This window comes from Hemicordylus capensis, chromosome 3, assembly GCF_027244095.1.
Source record: "Hemicordylus capensis ecotype Gifberg chromosome 3, rHemCap1.1.pri, whole genome shotgun sequence".
Lineage (NCBI taxonomy): Eukaryota > Metazoa > Chordata > Lepidosauria > Squamata > Cordylidae > Hemicordylus > Hemicordylus capensis.
The window spans coordinates 318440733-318460600 of NC_069659.1; the positions used below are offsets into that span (position 1 = coordinate 318440733).

The 19868-nt window shown below is 43.4% G+C and overlaps 1 long non-coding RNA gene across 1 annotated transcript in view; it reads left to right on the top strand.

The window, feature by feature from the left end:
- Positions 1–4594: 4594 nt before the first annotated feature.
- LOC128351207 (uncharacterized) overlaps positions 4595–19868 on the top strand; it is a 30049-nt gene continuing 14775 nt past the window's right edge. Inside the window, exons 1-2 of the long non-coding RNA XR_008319640.1 lie at positions 4595–4691; positions 4948–5005. This is a non-coding gene — a long non-coding RNA (uncharacterized LOC128351207). The remainder of the gene's footprint in view (positions 4692–4947; positions 5006–19868) is intronic.

Sequence of the window (19868 nt, forward strand, 5' to 3'; positions counted from 1 at the left end):
AGGATCTTGAGCCGGCCCCTCAGTGGATGCCCAGCAATACCTTCTCCTGATTCCAGCTTGAATGCAAATCTTGCTCTCATGAGCTGTGCTCATCTCCATGAGGTTACTCCAATGGGAGCCAAGGGTGGCTGTTGTAAAAGGCAGGGTTTGCAAGTTTTTTTAATTTTACTTCTGCAACTGTGAAAACATTTTTTATCACTGATCTCATCCGCCCAACGGTTGATAGAATTTTGTCGGTCTGCAACAAACTCTATACAGGCACATGAAGCTGCCTCCGCTCTGTGTATTTGTCTAGCATTAACATATACTGTATGTGTGTATATTTCTTTTGCAGAGGGAGTATTTGTGTAATGGGTCAGTTATGAACTTACTGTATATTCAGTCTTATTCTGTAAAGACTTCTGGACTAAGAACTGCCAGACTCCCGTAGCCTACCTCACAGGAAGACAAAAGATAAAGAGCATCAAAATGGGTAGTCAAATAACCTGCTTTTCACATTAGTCTTCTATTTTCATATTCTCCTTCACAAATATTTATTCAATGTCAAAATGACTTGATCACAATTTGGCAAGGGTGCCGCTGGTGGGTGGGGCGGGGGAGACAGTGGGAGGCACCTTTAAGTGTAAATTAGTAGGTGCACATATGGGATTAGGCCTGGATTTGGGGCCATATATGCCAAAGTATATTGTGTAATGAATAAAACCCCATAACCTTCACCTAGGGCTGCACGCACCGTGCTCTTTGCTGGATTGCGGGGGCTGCATGTACCTATATACTGTAACCCTCTCCAGTTTCTCCCAGAGTCCACACTCCAGAGACAAATACTGGAATGAATTTAGAGGCAAGGTTAATTATCAAAAAGATTGAAATGAATCAACTCAAACAAATACACATTTTAAACATATAATAGACATTTGCATTTGATTTCTTAAAAAACAAAACAAAAACCCAATCAATCCCCTGTTCAGAAGAGTAGAAGCAAACAATACAAAACAGAACATAGGAGACTCACACATTTCTGAAATCCACACAGGACAGATGAAGCAGCTGCTCCTCAAGCTTCTCCACAGCTTGTAGGCCCAGTCTCCCTGGCTTCTAATGCTGACTCAGGCTAAGTCAATGATGCTGGAGAGTGGAAGGCCGCTGCTCTCTTCTTCTTCTCAACAGTTCAGTTCAGTCCTTCCCCTTTCTTCTTCTTGTCCCAAACAACTACTCCTCCTGCTCTCTTTCTCCTCCTCCTCCTCCTCCAGATCTCCTCCTTCTCTTTCCTCACAAAATCTCTCCGCAACCCACCAGGACCAAACACAATTCAATGCACTTCATATCCAAAAGAGGACAATACAGTCAGGGTTATACATACTTACACTGCTGAAGATGTTCAATGCTGTTAGCACTGGCCCTCATCACCAGCAGTGGCGGCAGGTGTGGGTGCTGCTGGAGGGGGGGGAGTGAGGCAGCGGGAGGCACCTTTAAGTGTAAATTAGTAGGTGTTTGCCTCCTGTACCGCCGCGACTGAAAGCTCTGCCCAGCAGCGCACTGCCCAGCATCCGCTTCGGGGGAGTATTGGCTCTGCCACTCAGCTGGTGGAGTCCATTTGTGTGGCCAGTAAATGGCCTCCACACGTGTGTGCCGCTTCTGGGAAGAGCTTTCAGGTGCGGCCATATAAGAAGCAAGCACCTACTAATTTACACCTAAAGGTGCCTCGCGCTGCCCTCCTAGCAGCGCCCACACCAGCTGCCACTGCTCGCCAGTTAGGTGGTGGTGTGGGATTGATCCCAGTCGCCTCCTCCCTTCCAGTGGGGAAGTGATACCCTCAAAGCTGATAACAACAGCCATCTGTTTGGTGGGGAGACAGTTGTATGCACCAATAGGGGTGCAACCTATGGCCACATGCAAAGATCTCAAGGTGGAAGCTACTATACTACTACCGTCATCACCACCACCACAAATACTGCTATGAATATTTATATACTGCTTTTCAACAAGACTTCTCAAATCGCTTTACACAAAAATATAAATAATAAATGAACAAGTCGGCTTCCTGTCTCAAAAGGGCTTACAGCCTTCCTTTTTCAAAATGCGAAGTAAGGCGGCGACGTCATTGAGCTAATAGCTAAATATGTTTCTTTAACAGGCCCATTCCTGACTTGGAGATGCTTGAGCATGGGTAGCTTTGGGTGGTTGGTAGCTGCAAACTACTGCAGTAGCCTACCTGCTTGGGCAGAAGAGAAAAAGCTGGGGAGCATTGTTTGGCACCTGAAATGCTGTCAGAAGTCCAGATTTTATAACTGCTTGGCCAAATGCCAGTATTTGAAGTTGTGCTGATGCTTCTAACGTATGTGTCAGGACCTAGCAGGATTTCAACCCATAGGAGATCCACCTCCGAGGAGGAGTCAACCCCTACCAAGTCCATGAGTCCTGCAAAAGCCCCTAGATCTGTTAGACCATGAACAGCTACCCAGTGCCCCCAGCAAGGCTCCTCCTGCCCAATCCCTAGAACCCCCATGCCCTCCTGGGGCCCTTTGGATATGAAGGATCCCAGGAGCCAGGCCAGGGCAGATCTCCTTCTCCATCTTCGAGCTTGGCCTGCAGCTGCAGACAGCAGGAGCGCAAAGACATTGGGTGACTGTCAATACCTTTGGCACTTTTAGATTTTATACAATTCCATTTCATTTTATGCATATTTAATCTTAATGTGTAAGACAATGAAATATTAGACTTCTTGTGTTTATGTTCTGGCTCTTGTGCATTGATTCTCCCTGGCACAACTTCACCACTACATGGATGGGCCCCACTTGGTGGTGCAGAAAGCAGACCATTTTGCAGAGCACACAGTTGAAAGGCTTGTGCATTTGAGATGCAGCTGACACAGCCAAAGGGTCCTGTTTCCAGGGAATGTGATGGGCTGCCATGTGCAATTCCCATCAAGATTTTGATGGGAATTAAAAGTAGGAAGCCATCCAAAAGCCTTTTAATGTTATATCTTCACATATCAGGAAAACCTGAGGTTAGCAGAGGCTGCAGAGATCCACCCTCCTCAAGAGCAACATCAGGTGCAAAGCAGTGATGGCAGAGTTCAGTGGGTAGAACTGCTTCCCTTTAGAACTATTTAAATATGTTGGAATTGAAGTTTGGTTCCTTAGGTTGGAGCTCAACTTGAGTTCCAGTTATTTTATTTATTATTTTTATTTTATTTTATTTTTTACATTTATATCCCGCTCTTCCTCCAAGGAGCCCAGAGCGGTGTTTCTCCTCACAACAACCCTGTGAAGTAGGTTAGGCTGAGAGAGAAGTGACTGGCCCAGAGTCACCCAGCTGGTATCATGGCTGAATGGGGATTTGAACTCAGGTCTCCCCAGTCCTAGTCCAGCACTCCAACCACTACACCACACTGGCTTTGGTGTAAATTTTGCTTATTTCCCCATTCCTATTGCTTTTTCTGGAAAACGTGGAAAGAAAAATGCATTGCATGTTGTTGAGGATCATAAGATGAGAGCAAAGATTGGTGATCCGGTTATGTTTGTGTGGCTTGGCTGGTAGAAGATGCCTGATACTTGCCTATATTTGAAGTGAACATCTGCTCCAAGTTTAGAACCACCCATTAGCCTATTCATTGCTCCCCTGGTGCCTCAATGCCTGCTCTTACCACTGCCATATACAGCTGTCACCAAGAAGGTAGGCAAAGCAGGAGCTAAGCAGCTCTACCTTCTTTTGGAGCTGGAGCTGGTTGTCGATAGTGCTGTAGAAGAGCTCGCATATTGCCTCAGATTGGGGGATGAGATTCTGTGATTCACGTGATTTTTTGGCAGAAAGTCCCAGGTTCATTCCTTGGAATCTCTAGGTAGGGCTGGGAAACCTTTTCTGTCTGAAACCCTAGAGAGCCTTTGCCAGTCAATCTAGGAAGTACTGAACTAGATGGACTATTGCTAGATGGACTATAAGACAATAAGATAGTCTATAAGATAGTCTATAAGATGGACTATAAGACATTTCTTGTTAAATGGCTCCACTTGCTGTAGGAAAGGAATAGGGTTTCCACCTCCTTGGTGCCAGGAAACTGGATTTGCAGAACGAGTTCTTCAATACAACCTTGATCTTTATTTATTTTTCCCAATACCTGCCATCAGCCATAAAGAGTACATCAACTTTGATGTAGCCAGAGCAGGACGGCAGCACCCATAAACTGATCTAACTGAGCAAAGAGGCACCTTCTCTTTGTTTAGCAGGGGGAGAGCAACTGGCCCTATCCATCCTCGGCACAGCATCCCTCCAGCAGATTGTGAGCCCTTTAAGGACAGGGAGCCATTTTATTTATCCGTTTCATTGATTGTTTATATCTTTATAAAGCACTTTGAGAACTTCCATTGTAAAGCGGCATATAAATATTGGTCATACTTGTTGTATAACCCCAAACAAAGAACCCCACTTCCCAGAGTTCTACTTGCTGAGGGATTTCACAATAGTTTGGCTCTGTAAGGGACGCTTCAGTCCAAACGGCATGTGCCTCTCACAGCTGAAGCCTGCTTGCCATACGCTGTCTGCTGCTGCTGCTGGAGGCAGGCTGCTACTGGAAGTCTCTAGTGCAGTGCAGCTGAGAGAGAGTCAGCATCTTTGGTGAGAGCTTTGATTGCTGCAGCATCCACCACGTATACAAAAGCAAGGAGTAGTGACAGGGTTGGCAGGAAGCAAAGGTAATGTATCAGGTATTTTAGGGAAAAGGTGGAGGGATGGACAACTGGAATGTTAAGGAGGCAGGCTAAAGGATAAAATAGAAGCAAAAACTGCCATGAAAAAACAGAGATGTGGAAATGTTCATAGAATATATGCCTTCTAAAACAAAGGGACTGTCTTGTAGGGAACAGATTCAGTAACAAAATGGGGAAAATTAGAATTGTGGGGTGAAAATGAATTTTTTAATTCTATCCCTGTGTTTTTCTTTTACACCAGGTACAAAATTGGCAATAATACTTATATTCAAAGCAACTGGAAAGGACTGTGTCTCCAGGTGACAGTTTTTAAGCTGTGGCTATTTTCTTTCTTATAAGAAAAACCCTCTGATAAAGAGAAAAGGCCCATTTTATTATCCAGCAGGAACAATGTAATCAAATCTATGTATTCTGACAGAATGATTTTCTTTGTATATTGACTTGTCTTTATTAGAAACTATTTTCTCCCATTTACATACCACAACTTGTCTTGACCCTAAAAAAATGCTTCTCGCCTATGGGGTTGATGCAAAGTCTGAACTGGGTATAAAAGATCAAATGGGGTGGGGGTGGTAAAGTACCTAGTCTTGAAATAAAGAGACATGGCATGGTGCATGCATTGCATGAACTTTCCACTTGCAAACTTTGTGTGTTTGACTTGATGTAGTCTACCATATGTCATGCTTATGTTTTACATCCTAGCCATCTATGAACAGAATTATTGCTGCAAAATGTCACAAGTAATGTCATATACTCAGGTGCACTCCAGGTTCTGATGGGGTGCAGTGCACTACCAGGTACCTGCACCCTAAATGTAGTCAAGGCTTGTCAAGTATATTTGCCCATCCAAACATTGCTAAGTACTTGGCCTTTGCTTGATAATCAGTGAGCAACAATGTTAAATGAGCTTTAGAAAGAGACTGTTGTAGCTCACTTGAGCCCTGCAGTCAATCAACGCCTGCCTCCAGATTCTTATTCATGTGACTCAGGCATTTCAGAGGCATCCTTTAGATGTTTGGGTGCTGACTGGCAGTTTTTCTACTATCAATGCAGAGAAGTATAACAAAAGAAACTCATTATAGGCTTGATCTAAAGCACACTGTGAAGTCAATTGGAGTCATTACCTACATAACAATAAAAAAAACCTTTATACTTTTACTAGAATAAAATCTCCCTTGATGTGAGAATTCTTTCTTTAGATTCTCTCCCCCTTTGCAACATTGCATAGGGAAAGAAGCAAAGGTACAAACGAGGTTAAATGATAAAATTAGGAAGAAAAAGAAAAAAAGAATCAACCTATAGAACAGTGAGGGCTCTTCTGCAAGCCAAGTTCTTGTTGGTGCTCTTTGTAAACAGCTCTGTTTAGTGGCACTACAGTCATTAAGGCCATGCACGTGAACATTTCCAGGGCGGGGAAGGTGGATGGGGGAAGGCAGGGTTGAACCTAGACGATCCCCCCAGACGATCGATCATCACATTGCTCAGAGCAGTGCAGCTCAAGCACCGACATGATCCACACTGCTCTGAGCAGCACAGATTGCCAGAGGCAGGGGAAACAAGTCCCAGCCTCCAGGTATCCTACAATGCTCCTTGTAATGTGCATGGTGCATTGGGGGAATCTTCCGTGAGTCGGGTGCTCTAGGCACCTGACTTTGTGTATACTTGGGCTGCATGAAGCTTGAGCACACAGAGGATATCGGCGCCAGAGTTAAGGATGTGCTCACATCCTTAACTCTGGCTAAACACCAGGGTTAAACGTCAGGTTAGGCAAGGTGGAACTGCCCAGATTGGGAGTGATCCCAGCACTCCACATGAGCAGCCTAACCCAGGCTGGTCTGCCCTGATCTGGGTTAGGCTGTTTGTGAAAACAGTCTCACTGGCTAGTTCTGCATTTTCTACTATCATGGGTTACACAAAAGCTTTACATTTTATATCCCGCTCTTCCTCCAAGGAGCCCAGAGTGGTGTACTACATACTTAGGTTTCTCCTCACAACAACCCTGTTAAGTAGGATAGGCTGAGAGAGAAGTGACTGGCCCAGAGTCACCCAGCTAGTATCATGGCTGAATGAGGATTTGAACTCGGGTCTCCCCGGTCCTAGTCCAGCACTCTAACCACTACACCACGCTGGCTGGCTTTATTGGTTTGAGATTTAAGTACCAAACCAGAGGTAGATGACTTTAAAAGGGGCTTAGACAAATTCTTGGGAGACAAGTCTATCAGAGGCTACTAAGTTATAGGCCGCCTCCAAATTCCTCTGAATACCATTGCAGAGGAAGAATAGGAGAAGAAACATGCTTTCATCTCCTTTTTGTGATCTTCCCAGAGGCATCTGCTGGTCTCTGTATGAAACAAGATGCTGGACTAGATATCCCTTGGACCTATTAGGCTGTACAATACCTATAACAATACTTTGCAAATCATTGGAACACAGGGAGCCGCCTTATACCAAGTCAGACCATTGGTCCATCTAGCTCAGTATTGTCTACATGATTGGCAGTGGCGTCTCCAAAGTTTTAGGCAGGAGTCTTCCCCAGCCCTATCTGGAGATGCCAGGAATGAATCTGTGACCTTCTGCATGCAAAGCAGATGATCTATCACTGAGCTATGTCCCCATTCCCCACTCTTAACTTTAGCAGTTTGGATTGCATCTTGCCTCAAGCTGTATGTATGCATGGCATGCTATTTCTATGAGAACACTTATTAGTTGAGGGGACAGAGTAGAACCAGGTAAAAAGCAGTAAGGAGAATGTGCTAGCTGGTCAAAGAGATCAAATGGCCAGAAGAAAGATAGCACACCAGGTAAGAGATTCAGCGTATAGGTGATTATATGCCAGTGCCAGAAGCCTCCAAGCCAAGATGGGCGAGCTGGAGTGCTTGGTTGCTAATGAAAACATAGATATGGTGGACATAATGGAAACATGGTGGAACAGTGAGAACCAGTGGGACACTGTTATTCCTGGATATAAACTCTATAAAAAAGGAAGGGGGGGAATTGGAGGTGGAGCAGCACAGTATATTAAAGGGATATAATCTAACAAGACAGAGAACCTAGAAAGTCCTGAGTCCTCCACAGAAATTCTGTGGGTGACAATACAAGGCCTGAAAGGAAATGTACTACTCGGGACAAGCTATCGCCCTCCTCATCAAAGCCCTGACAGTGACTGGGAGTTGCAGAAGGAAATCAGAGACATGTCAAAGAGAGACAGAGCTGGTGACTTCAATTACCCACACGTAGAGGCTGTTCAGCCAGGGCTAGGCTGCGTGTGTGAAGCATCGGGACTGAGCCCGATCCTGGTGCTGCCTCCACACCAAGCCCGAGTCTTTAACCCGGTGTTTAGCCAAGGTTAAGCAAACCTATGTTTCTTTTTACCTTGGCCACAATCATCTTGGTGATCGCTGCCAAGTAAAATGGCTTCCTCCCAGCCTGCTTCCATTTCTGGCAGTGAGTCGGGTGGGGAGAGCAGCTGCGCTGAGCATGGAAGCTGCTCTAATGAGAGCAGCTACTGTGCTCGTGCCCTGGGGCACCTTGGGATGCAGGAAGGGGAAGAACTCACAGCTCCTGCATTCCCTTGCTGTCCTTAGTGTGGGTGCACATCATGGCAGAGGGCATGGCAGCTGCTGCTCGTCTGCCAGGGAAGGCAGGTGAGTTCCTGCCTTCCCTGCAGCACACCTAGCAGCGGCCTTGAGGTAGTGTGAAAGACCTCATAGACTGGGCATAACATTCAGGTAATGACAAAGAAATACGCTGGATGACTGAAAAGATCAATTGACAAAGAGATACGCTGAAATTCCCAGATATGCTGAACTATGATATAGGCTAGTTGGTCATGGAACCAGCCAGAGAGATGGTAACCTTGAACTTAATCCTGAGTGGTATCCATGGCCTGGCGTGAGATGTCAGTGTTGTGGAGCTTTTAGGGAACAGTGACTATAGTGTGATCAAATTCAGCATATATGTGAAGAGAGAATCGTCAAGGAAGTCTAGCACAGACACTTTGAATTTCAGAAGAGGAAACTTCTCTAAAATGAGGAGGAGTTTGGTGAAAAGAAAACTGAAAGGGAAATCAAGAGAATCATTTCCCTCCAGAATGCATGGAGTTCATTTAAAACCACAGTAATAGAAGCCCAGTTAGAATGTATACCATACAGGAAGAAAGGTACCACCAAGTCCAGGAGGACGCCAGCATGGCTAATAAGTAAAGTCAAGGAAGCTATAAAGGGAAAGAAAACTTCTTTCAGAAATTGGAAGGCCTGCCCAAATGAAGGGAACAGAAAGGAACACAAAGTCTGTCAAAAGAAATGCAAGGAGACAATAAGAAAGGTGAAAAGAGAGTTTGAGGAACTAAAGCTAAAAGCATCAAGAGGAATAACAAAAGCCTCTTTAAATACATTAGGAGCAGGAAACCTGCCAGGCCTATTGGTCTATTAGATGATGAAGGTGTGAGAGGGATTATTAAGGAGGATATCGAGATTGCAGAGAAGCTAAATGAGTTCTTTGCATCTGTCTTCACAGCACAGGATACTGAGTGTGTGCCTGAACTGAGCTTCTAAGGACAGAGGCTAAAGAACTGAATCAGACAAAAGTGACAAGAGATATACAGTTCTAAACTGTCTAAACTGAAAAACGAAAAATTAACAAATTGCCAGGGCCAGATGGCATCCTTCTTACAGTCCTTATAAAACTCAAATGTGAAATTGCCGACCTCTTTGCAAAAACTTATTCCTACAATCAGGCTCTGTACCAGAGGACTGGAAAGTAGCCAACTTAACTCCAGTTTTCAAAAAAGGAATCTGGAAGGGATCTGGGAAATTACAGGCCAGTTAGCTTAATGTCTGTGCTGGGCAAACTGATGGAAAGCATTTTGATTGATTGATTGATTGATTGATATAAAGTCAATGTCGACTCTTAGCGACCACATAGACAGATTCTCTCCAGGATGAGAGAATCTTCAACTTGGCCTTCAGCTTGGCCTTCAGCTTTGCCTTTAAGGTCTCTCAGTGGTGCATTCATTGCTGTTGTAATCGAGTCCATCCACCTTGCTGCTGGTCGCCCTATTTTTCTCTGTCCTTCAACTTTTTCCCAGCATTATGGACTTCTCAAGGGAGCGGGGTTTTCGCATAATGTGTCCAAAGTATGATAGTTTGACCCTGGTCATTTGTGCCTCAAGTGAATATTATGGATTGATTTGTTTTATGATCCATTGGTTTGTTTTCCTGGCTGTCCATGGTATCCTCAAAAGTCTTCTCCAGCACCAAAGTTAAAAAGCATCAATACTTTTTCTATCTTGCTTCTTCAAAGTCCAGCTGTTGCATCTATAGAGTGTCACAGGAAAAACCATTGTCTGAATGATTCTAATTTTTGTAGCTATAGACACATCATGGCATCTAAATATCCTTTCCAAGGCCTTCATTGCAACACTACCAAGTGCTAGTCTATGGTGTATTTCTTGACTGCTAGATCATTTACTGTTGATGGTCAAGCCTAAAAGGCAGAAGCTATCTACCACTTCAGTGTCTTCATTATCAGTTCTGAGGCTGGTTGCTGTACCTGTTGTCATTAGTTAAGTCTTCTTTACATTTAGTCGTAGTCCCATTTTTTCACTGTACTCCTTGACTGTCTTTACTGGAGCTTGAAGACCATCCACTTTCTCAGTTATCAGAGTGGTGTCGTCAGTGTAGCACAGGTTATTGATGTTTCTTCCTCCAGCTTTAAAACCACATTCATCTTTTTCCAGTCCAGCTTCTCTCAGTATATGTTCAGCATAAAAGTTGAATAAATGAGGAGAAAGTATACAGCCTTGTCTTACTCCTTTGCTGATCTGGAACCAATCTGTTTTACTATGTTCCATTTGGACTGTGGCTTCCTGTCCTGTTTAGAAGTTTTTCAAGAAAACAATGAGATGTTCTGGGATCCCCATTTTCCTAAGGATATTCCACAACTTGACATGGTCGACACAATTGAAAGCTTTTCTGCAGTCAATAAAGCCCATATTGACTTCTTTTTGGTATTCTTTGCCTTTCTCAATTATCCAGCATGCATCAGCAATGTTGTCTCTTGAGCCTCAGCCTTTTCTGAAACCAGCCTGAACATTCGGCATTTCCCTTTCCATGTAGGGCTCTAATCTGCATTGGATGATCCTGAGCATTATTTTGCTAGCATAGGAAATTAATAGCAATAGCAATAGCAATAGCACTTACATTTATATACCGCTCTATAGCCGGAGCTCTCTAAGCGGTTTACAATGATTTAGCATATTGCCCCCAACATTCTGGGTACTCATTTTACCGACCTCGGAAGGATGGAAGGCTGAGTCAACCTTGAGCCCCTGGTAAGGATCGAACTTGTAACCTTCTGGTTACAGGACAGCAGTTTTTTTTACCACTGTGCCACCAGGGGCTCTTTTAATTAAGGATATAGTGTGATGTTTTGAGCAATCTGTTAAGTCTCCTTTCTTTGGTATGGGTATGTAGACTGACCTCTTCCAGTCTGTTGACCACTGTGTCATTCTCCAAATTTGCTGGCATAATTTGCTTAGAGTCTTGACTGATTCTTCTTCTGTTGCCTGCCATATTTATGTAGCTATTCCTTCAATTCCTGTAGCCGGTTCAAGAAATTATTCAGGGTATGAGTAGTGGTGCTAAGGATGGGCTCAAGCCTGAGCCTGGGAGGTAAGCTTTGAGGGCTTGTAACACTCACTTCAATGAAGAAAGGAACTTTATAGTCCCTTTAATCTTAAGTGGTTGGGAAGGAAGGGGTCAAATCCTGGCTTAGTTCCATACCAATCCAGCATGAGCCAGGGGTGAAGTCATCCATCACTAGCTGAAGGGAAGGCATGTGAGCAACCTCCTTGGCCATCTTTGACGTCAGTCATACCCCCCCTTTCTTCTCTGCAGCTCCCAGTCCTTTCATGACTAGAGGGGGGAGTCACTATATTTGGTCACGCCTATATTTGGCCTTCCCTGTCATTTGCCATTTATATGCAGCTTTCCAGTCACACTCACTTCCTGCTTCCTTTATTATGCTCATGTGTAGGCCATTACCCCTACTATTGCTTGGGAGAAGACTTTACTTTCTCTAAAGCAGGTTCTTAACCTTTTTGTACCTGATCCTCAAATACCTCTGGATCCCCACCCCATTTATATAATGAAGCTCTCGTGATTAGTGAGGAGAGCTGCCAGGGTTAACTGTGGGGAAGGAGGGTTTACCTTCCCTTCCCATAGATGAGCAGAAGGCCACAAGTGGGCAGATCCATGGTGCAGAATGAGCAGCAGCAATCTCACCATCTGCCCACACCTTGCCCGGCAGCTCCAGGGGTCAGGTGAAGGGAAGAGCCACCATGCGGCACTCCGCCCCCAGAGCCCCAAGAAAGCACCACATGGGTGTGCGGTGCATTCTTGGGGTCCCCCTCCCCTCTCCCCCCTTCTTGAGTGTGTCCGCTGTGGCTGCAAGTAGCTGTGGCAGACACATGATCAAACACATGGGGTTAGCAGAGTGCTCGCTCCACTAACCTCATTTAAGGGGGCTTACTGCCGGGAGCTGCATGGCTCCCGTTGCTGCACATGACCAGCCGAAACCAGGCTGGACTCCCTTAGCCCAGTTTATGCTGGTTGTGACAATCACCTCAATATGTTTTCATAAGGCTCCAGTTAAAATTAGAGGGGGGGGGATGTACTCATGATAGTTATTTTCAAGAACTTTATGCTGACTCACAAAGAAGCAAATGAAAGTTGGTGCAGCAAAGGTGGAAGTCCTGGACCTACTCCATGGACTCCTGGTTATGAAACCCTGGTCTAAAGGGAACTGGCCTTCTGGGAAAGTGTCTGCTGTTTCCCAAATGGTTCCTCTCCACTCTCAACTTTCCTCTTTTTCTGTCAACACCTGGCAACCTCGTTCACTGGGGGAAGAGTGGGGGTGGGAGTGGCTTTAGCAAGGTGTGGATGCTGCCTGAATCTCCACATGAAGGCTATGGAGGCTATTGCTGTTATCTCATTACATAGAATTTACTTGTTTGACCCTGATAGGAAGTTGTGTTTAAAAAAAAAAGGCTACAATAACTGGTGCATGGACACACAGCATGAAAAGTGCTTATGCCCCATTGGCTTCAGTTGCACATTCTAAATTCTATCACTACAATCAGTGGCTCTTAAAAGGGCTTAGCTAGCTTGCTTGGATTGCATCCAGGCCTCATAGAAACAAACATATGTATAAAAACAGAAGAGAGGAACTGATCCATTTCCCTCTTGCTTGGAGTAGTCACTCTGTTTGTTTCTTCTTGCAGGAAACTTGACTTTCAAATAAAAAAATGTCTTTTCTTTGGAAAAGCAGCTCTGTTCATCCTCTTAAGAAAAGTGTTTTAACTGAATACTTCCCATGAGCAGCTATGTAAACCCATCTGTGGCAATACGGACCTTTCTGTTCCACAAGATAATCTATCTTCAAAGCTCTAAATCCAGGAGTCTTCAGCCAATCAAGCTGCCTAATTGGTTGAACATTTACAAACACTTGATAATTAAATTTGTGTTAAACTATATAAAAGGATTTATGTTCCACTTCATCCAGATTGTTTTCCCTTTTCATTTTGCAAGAGTGAACAGCATCCTTTAGAAATTCCTTCTGCCTGATGCATCATTCAGTTGGTTAGATGCATCACATTATGTCAGTAATGTCACATTAGTAGTTCATTTCACCATAATGGGCTTGACACCTCATTGGAAAAGCACATCAAGCCCCCCAAAATTCAGACAGCCATGTTGGCTTGACAACCAAATGTTCTTAATGTGGTGGATTTTAATTAGGCTCAAGGTTTATTTTTAAAGAGAGAGAGAGAGAGAGTATCTATCTATCTATCTATCTATCTATCTATCTATCTATCTATCTATCAACCAAAACTAGGATTTGTTTACTTTTTGGTGCCTCTCTAATACTATGAACCTGTGCTAGATGAGTAGAAATTAAAAATGTATGATTTGAAAATATGCATTCTTATATATTGACTTATAGTTAGGACCAGCTATATGATACAGAACATCCACTATTTAGTTTACCATTGCAGGATTTAGGCCCAAGCTTAGTAAGCTACAGCTGAGGGTGTCCAGTTATGAGGTGCCTCTGAATAAAAAATAATATGACTAAATTTCAAGTTTTACAATAACTGGTTGGAAAATAAAGGAGGAAGGCAAAAAAGACTCTAAAGCAGATGTTATCATTCTGATAAGACAAAAATAAAGCTACACATTGATCATATCACACACACGCACACACACACACACACACACACACGTCTTTTAAGCTTGACATATCTTAGGACCTCAGCATGGCACAATCCAACCTGGAGTTTTTCCGGTGTGTTTTAAAGTTTAAAGGGGTGTGGAGTAAGGGGGTTGGCTCAGGGCAGTAGCACTTGAAGAGAGGGTACTTTCCCAACACACTATTTTCTTGATAAAAATCACACACACAACTATTCATGGACTTCAAGGTGGTCGCACTGGAGAAAAATGTCTTGCATGATACATGGTACCTGTCTCTATTTTTCCTAGTGGGGCCAATAGCAGTCTGGAGGAGTGTGTGATTTTAATCAAGTAAATGGTGTGTGGGGAAGGTTAACTATCCCCTTCTCCTTTTCCACTGCTGCAAGTCAATTCCCCTTTCCAGCTCTTTTTAAGTTTTATAGTGAAGTTAGCACCTCCTACTCTTGGTATAAAATTAGAGACCAGATCTAGGCAGTTAAGCGTGTTTAAGTGTCATTGATATCAAAAGTCCATGCCTAATATTTCCTTTGAAGACAATGGAACTTCAATATCCTTAATGGCTGAATCATGTCATATGTAACAATTTAGGTGCAAGTCTGATTTCTTTCTACTTCTGACTAGAGAAACAATAGCAATGATGAGCAATGATGTAGCAGGAATAGCTCTAGGAAGCTACAAAGACACTATGCAGACATAAGGGCCGCTGCCTTCTAACTGGGAGTATTTTGCAAGCACTGGGAATGTTCAAGGCTAACCTTTCCATAAGGCCACTCAAGGCAGCTGCTGGTGGCCACGCAGAGGCGTAACTAGGGAAAACGGCGCCCGGGGCAAGCACTGAAATTGCGCCCCCCCCCACTCTCCTTCCCCCGGCTGCCCCCGGAAATATGGAAATGTGTCACAGTCATAGTCAAATGTGGGTTGTGGGCTGCATCCATGCAAGTATACTGGGACAGGAAAAAGGAAACATGAGGCTACAAGGCTCTTTAGAAATATATATTTTAAAGAAATGTCTTGCATACTAACAGCCTAAGTTTGCAGTCCTCATGGCCAGAAAATAAATGCTTTTAAACATAGTAATAGGTTTTGTGTCCCAAAATGGAAAAGACAAGACAGGTATTCTAGTCTTTTCCATCATAGATATTCTAGTCTAGTCAAGATTTATGCTTATATTATAATAGAGACTTAAATTATAATAGACATATATTCTAGTCTATCATAGATATTCTATGTTTATTAATTCTATAATAATGTCTATTTGTAGCACACTTTACGTTGGTTGTATTCCTGGGAAACTCAATGGCCACATTCAGCCACCATTATTTGAGCCATGATCTCCTCCTCTTTCTGCTTCCCTCTCATACACAGTCTTAATAAATAACCTCCTGGTTTAATTAAATCACCGTTTGCCTATGCACCTGAACAGCAAAACTGAGGTTTGGGCCCTTCATATACCAGAATTGCAAACCACACTGTGTGATCCTAGTTTGGAGGGCTTACTCAGCAGTTTATTGGATGTAAGCTGTGAATGTGAAGGCATCCAATTGGATTGAACGTAAGGGCAAGTTATGGTTTGATTACGTAGGAAGCTGTCTACAGAGTCAGATATTGGTCCACCTAGCTCACTATTGCCCACACTGACTGGCAGCAGCTCTCCAAGGTTTCAGGCAGGAGTTTCTCCCAGCCCTACCTGGAGGTAGGGATTGAACCTGGGATCTTCTGCATGTTATTTGCAATTACATCTGACTTGCTTGAAATAAATACATATAAATAAATACCCCCAACATACATCTGACTTGCTTGAAATTACACAGGCAAATCAAAAAGATCATGAATAAGTAGGGGTGAGATTTTTCTTTGTTTTAAAAAAGCCTTCCCAATTTCCTCTTATTTTTAAAACTCTCTCAAAGGAAAATATAAGTTTAATATGTAAAACAAAATACACATTGAATGAAAAACCGTGATTAACTTTTTAAAAACTATTAAGTATGTAATTAGAAGGATTCCATTACATTAAGATACCAATTTCTTTAAAGCCAGAAATAATACCTACTGAAACTTTAATTATTTAAACAAGGAGAGAAAAAGGCATGTTATCTTCCCTAACAAAGATTAAAATCAATTTAATTGGTTCTCCACTGCCTTGACATGATTCTCGCTGTGAGTCAAGCAACCAAAAAGGGAAATTAATATCTCAGCTGTTAATCAAGTGATATTTGTGCACTCTATCTTATTAAAGCTACAGGGGCAGAAAGAAAAACTTCCCATTGCTACTCTTTGGACCAATTTGTTCACACTGTATTAAATGGGATTCCCCCCCCCCTTCAAAAATATAGATGCTGTACTTATGTTTTGGAGACAGAACATCTACAATATGCACCAAATGAACAAGGCTGAAAATGTTGTAGACTGTATGTTGCTAATAAAAATCTGCTATAAAGAATAAACCTAGTATTAGTCCAGACAGACTGAACATTATTCAAAAATTATATTAATGAGTTCCAAATTAAATTTGCCACCCCACCCCCATGCTAAGGGATGATCCAGAAGTTGTAATTACTAGCAGAGCTGCAAAGATCTTGTGTACTAGTACTACTAGTTTCCTTTTGCAATCCCACCTCTGCAAAAGGAAACTCATGCATGCAAGCCAGGAGAGTGACTTGTGAATCCACTTGCATTGCATGAGTTTTCTTTTGCAGAGGTGAGATTGCAAAAGGAAACTCGGGCAATGCAAGTGGAGCCACAAGTCGCTCTCCTGGGTTGCATTGCGTGAGTTTCCTTTTGCAATCCCACCGGGACTCACACAATGCAAGCCAGAAACACATTGCAAGCCAGAAACACAATGCAAGCCAGAAACTCACACAATGCAAGCCAGGAGAGCGCCACTGGCTCCACTTGCAGGCAGCTACCCTCGGTTTAGGGGTGTGTGGGGGGGTGAAGCCTGCTATGCAAAGCACAGAAGAGCTAAAAGGAGGACGTTATGCAAGGGAGTAGGGGCATTCTCTCACACACAACACACACAGGGGAGAGAGAGAGATTTGAGCAATGAAACTTACTTTGTTAATGCAGAACAGAAGAATAAAATGCAGCCAGAGGGCAGTGTGGTGGGCAAACGGCAGGCAGGCAGAGTCAGGGAACGTCCCCAGCAGCAGCAGCTCTCACAAGCTGCTCCACTCCTCCTGAGTGCAGCAAGCAGGGAGGGAGGAACTGAGACAACCAGCATGGCGGTCATGTGTTCTCCGGCAGCCAATGGGAGCTCCCGCCCACCGGAGATCTCCGTAATGACCAAAAAAAAAAATCACACAAAAATATTTTTTTGCCAAAAGCAGGGGACTGGCTGGGGCACTTTTTGGCGCCCCCTCCCAAGTGGCGCCTGGGGCACGTGCCCCCCCTGCCCCCCCTATCGTTACGCCCCTGTGGCCACGCTTTCTAGAGATCAGTATTTCTGCTCATCAGGTACAAGAAGAGGGAGGCAATGCAAAAGTGATAAGGACATAACACAAGGACCAGCAAAAAGAAAAGTCATAAGCCCCAAATGCACATGCGCAGATGCAGTGTTTGACAATATTCATTCTTGATCTGGGGTAAGCAGCTTGAAAGAAAATAAATTAATTCCAGCATGCTGTAAAGCAGAGAAGAGAAGGACCTTAAATGAGAACAAGGCTTGCAAAACTAGATGGTTGTCCAAGAGACTCCACAGCATTGATAATCAACACAAGGCATGGACCATGGAGTCTTTTGTAGTGCGCTAACTGAAAGAGACTGAAAAATAATTTGGTCCTTGAACCAATCGGACATTTGGGCCAAGTTGTCTCTGTGATGGTAAATTTGGGTCTGAATTGCACAACTTCAAATAACAGATGGTGGTGTTGATTTAATAAATAGAATGAGAGTGGTTTAAGGCTTATTTTTTAAAAATGCAACAGAAAACTTCATGGCAGAAAGATGAATTAGCTATAATGCTCCCCCAGACTTTAGTTTACCAGCTCTATGAGAATGACACCCTGGAGAAATCGGGACATTTTGCAGCTCCTTTAGCAATTCTCTGGGCCTCTCTGAAAATGCTTGGCCCTTATTTTGAGAACACATGGAGAATCCTATTGTGTTATCAAGCAGAACAAGGCAAAGAACTATATAAGCAATATGCCATATATTAAAGATTTATGTGGGCTACTAAGTAGTAGCAACTGTAGGCAAACACCTACATCTGATGGCATCTGACAAAGTAGCCTCTTGCCTACAAAGCAAGAGCAACAATAAAGTTTTTAATTTTTGAGGTCCACAAGTCTCTTTAGCTGTCATCTAGATTTAGTTGTTCCCAATCCAAATGTCAATATGTGATTAGTTGTGTTAAAATATAGATGGGGATTCACTTGAGAATGCATGGCAAGAATGCTCAAAGCAATCAAAGCAATATAGTGCAGAATGTTTAAATGAGTGTATTTTGTTTTCACACATCTAAGCTGGTTTACATGCATGGCTCACCTTAGCTAGGACAGCGAAATCATTTTTGCTGCCACAAACTCACGCACCAACTCTTCTAGGTACGTTAAACATTGAGGCAGTTCTCACGAGTCGCCAAGACTGGGTTAGGGCAGCTAAGCTCGCAACCAGCTCCCAGCAACACATCGGTGGCAAACCTGACTAGGGAGTCCACCTCTTAAATGAGGTTAAGGGAGCAAGCTGGGATGATACATCCCAGCCTCCATGCTCCCAGTGGCAGCTGCACAGTGTCTGGGCACACGATCCACACCCTGACCACCAACAGGATGATCATCTGCAGGGGAGGTGAGCTTTCCAAGGCTTTCTCTCTGCATGCCCTCACACTTGATTGTGAGACAGGCCCCATTCTCATGGTAAAGATCTGTTTTAACTGCTGTAAAGGCCAGTAAGCTTTAATTTTTTTAAAAAATTCCTTATTTATATATTTATTGTTAATTGTATATACCGCCTTTCATTAAAACAATCCCAATCCTTATGCTTCATTGTCACTCGTTAATATTAGTGTAGTTTGATCCTATGCATCTTTACTCAGAACTGAGTCTTGCTTTGTCCAATGGGACTTGCCTCCAAATAAGTGTGCATAGGATATCAGTTTAACAGTACAATCCTATGCAACTTTACATGGAATAGAAGTAAGCCCCACTGAGAAATAAAGAGCTTCCTCCCTAGTGAGTGCATTTAAAATGGCAGCTGAAGGCTGTAAACATATGCCCACAAACCTGAGAGTCAGCCCCATGGAACCAATGGGATGGATTTAGTTCTGAGTAAACACATAGGATTGCAGTGTTAGTCACTCTACTTACACCTGCAAGCAGAGGCGCTCTTACCCCTGGACTTTGGGGCCGGAGTCCAGGGCCCCCACAGCGCCTGGAGGCCCCCATCTCCTCTTTGTCTGTGCTGGGTGGTGTGGTCACCCGGTGGAGCATGATGATGCTTAATTTGCAGGGCAGGAGACCCTCCAAAGGTCTTTGGGTCCAGGCTTCAAAATTACCTAGGTGCATTTCTGCCTGCAAGAAGGAGTTCTGAGAAAATAACAGATATAATGCAAGGAAATAATAAAAAATAGTGCTGTATTTATTTCTCACTGACAAATATAGCTTTTTCATCTGATGTTGTGCACCTCAAATGCTGGTCCCATTATTTTTGTTATTGCTGTTGGTTTAGGAACCCAGTATGAAACACTAGGAGTTCATGAATCTAGAGTGTGAGATCCTTATTTCTGCAGCTGAACAGTTATTCATGGAAAGAGTCACACCACAAGATGACAAATATTCAAACCACTCAGCAGTAAGACTAAAGTCGTCATCACAGGATCTGTGCTCTCTTGCAATGTGGAGGCTGACTGACTGATTGCAGACTGAAAGTCTGCAAAGAGATTGTATTTCTCAATTAGTTTGTATGAAATGCTATG